Below are 2,585 nucleotides of genomic sequence, written 5' to 3'. Positions count from 1 at the left end.
GGCATCTGACAAACAGACGGATGTCGACGGATTAGAGTGGACATCTCTCGAAGGGGTCGGACATCTGAAGGACAGGTCGGACATCTGAGGACAGGTCGGACATCTGACGGACAGGTCGGACATCTGACGGACAGGTCGGACATCTGAACAGCAGGGCACACGTCGAATGGCCGTAAGACGCCTGAAGGATGATGGACATGACATTTGACACTTAATGGACATTTGTCACCTGATGAAGCCATCTGAAAAAGCAAAGAGATGAAAACGAAATTGCTCTACACGATCAGTTTGACTGTTGAGGGGAAATTGTGTATTAAACAAGTGAAAATGAGAAATGAACGAACACCTTACCTCATGGGCCGGTGGACATTAAGCAGCCAGGGTGCCGGTAGTGGTTAACGCGTTGCGTTTGCCACTGCTCGTCTGGGAAACCAGAGGTACGGGCTTCGATTCCCCGCGGTGCCCGCCCTTCCTGCCAGGGTGAGAGGCAGGCGGCGCCATATAGCCTCAGCAGCTGAGTGCGTCGTAAAGCCCCAATGGCACGCACACGACACACATAAGCAGCCCGAGCAACCTCCCATTTACCATTCGAAGCCGGACGCAAACGTTAGGGGCATCCATGATATAATTTGAGCGTTTTGAGGGTGAAAAAGTCAGTTCCGACCGATAAGCAAGCTTCTAAAGAACGGAGCTGGATGACAGACGCGTCGCGTTCAGAATTGATGACATGTTGACGTAACTGACATCCCGGAGGTATAACATGCGGATAACACAGCTATACATCCGCCCACCTGCTGTCGTCTATGGTGGTAACCAACCCAGGGACATCCACGGCAGAGGCCCGTCGGCACCTGCCGCGTCCGAACGCGGGCCGCCTCTGAGCGCGCCGACCCGCAGCGCTCCCCTGGGCTGGCGGGGTGGACGTGCTCCGAAAGCCGCCGTGTCAAGTGGAGCGGGCGAGAGGCGGACCGGTGAGCCTCGCGGGACGGTGAACTCCCACGATGATCGCCGAGACGCGCGGCCACCGCCGGGACCAAGATAGCTCGGGACCATTCAGGGGCGGTGGGTACGGCACTCGCCATCTGAGGCTCAAAGCCGCCGCGCCCGGAAACGGTGGCGGCGCCGCGTCTGATCTTTTGCACCCGTTCCCAAGAATAAGCTGCTGAGCTTCCAACTAAGAGTTGTGAAGCGCAAAGTAATTGCCGACGAGGTCGATATGCTGAGTCGGCTCGGCTTGCCCGATATGTGTTGCACTCTTTTCTTTTTTTTTGGGGGGGGGGCGTAGATTTAGGGCCTCGCGCAAGGACCACGATGGAACCGAAAAACACACTGTGCGAGCCAGCAAACTGTGTTTCAATGTGATGGCTTTCATAGGGTTATGCTGACCATGCAGACGTCCCATAGCGACGGCGGTATGATGAAGGGTGCGTGATGGTGACCTGAGGCTGGTGCAGGTGTGCCTGTGTCCCATGATATCATCTTGTCAGAACATACCTATCATGTGGATGCTTATGTCCAGTGGGGTAGCCAGGATTTTACCCAGGAGGGGCTAGAGCGGAGAATTTCAGCCAGCACAGGGCCCATTTCATCACTATAGGGGCCCTGTTTTTGCTTTTTTGTTAGGGGACCTTTCAGTGTCTGGACCCCATTACAGATCCTACAGCACCTCTATTTTTTTGGTCCAGCATAGCAAAGCGCAACCAGCGCTCGCTTGCGTTGCAGAGATAAGTTTATTTCTGTTCGCGAAACATGCTGTACATCGGCTGCGCTAGCGATAATCAACTCCGCTCGCTCCAGCATGGAAAGCGGAATAGCCTCATGATGACTTTCGTCTACATCATCATTGGTAATAATGCTGACCCTGGACCTGCAAATAAGAAAAACATGATCCGTCTCGCTTGCAAATATGCTGTCACGTCATTGGTGCTACGGCAAAAAACCCTGCCGACGGGAATATCATATTAGTTCTGTGCAACATTACTTCCACCGCAAACACTGCTGCTGCCAATGTTTCTACTCGACATTTGTGTTATACGACGCGGGCCATACCTCATGAATTATACCGTCGGTACTTTACTCATAGATTAAGCCTCATCAAAAACAAAAATGAGGGAGCGAACGCATGGACGACATGAACATTTGGGCGAGCAAAGGCAGACTAGAGGTAACCACTCCATGGTGTCGATAATTTGTGCTACTACAAATATTGGCGATCGATAGACTCGCGATGGTATAGTTCGACGACCATTTCTGCTACTGAAAAGGTGTAGTGCAGTGTCGTAATGTCGCGAAACAGGCTCTGGTGCTGAGCGGAGAAAACAGCCAAACCTGACCAAAAATGCATAAAATACGGGGTTTGCCCCGAGTGCGGTACACCTTACCTTCTAAGGAATGTATGGGGTCCTCTACCGAATATGGAAAGAAACCCTTGGTGTTGACTTAAACGCGATGAAACTTCTGCGATAGCTTGCATAATATCTTAGTGCCACACGGGAAAACTAATGCTTCAAAAGAAGATACCCGTCATTGAGACTGCTACCAAAACTACAGCCTTCCTCGTACGCCAAGCACGGCAAATCGACAAC

Source organism: Pollicipes pollicipes, unplaced genomic scaffold, assembly GCF_011947565.3.
Source record: "Pollicipes pollicipes isolate AB1234 unplaced genomic scaffold, Ppol_2.1 Scaffold_7231;HRSCAF=8579_pilon_pilon_pilon, whole genome shotgun sequence".
NCBI lineage: Eukaryota > Metazoa > Arthropoda > Thecostraca > Pollicipedomorpha > Pollicipedidae > Pollicipes > Pollicipes pollicipes.
Note: the sequence above shows the minus strand (reverse complement) of the source record.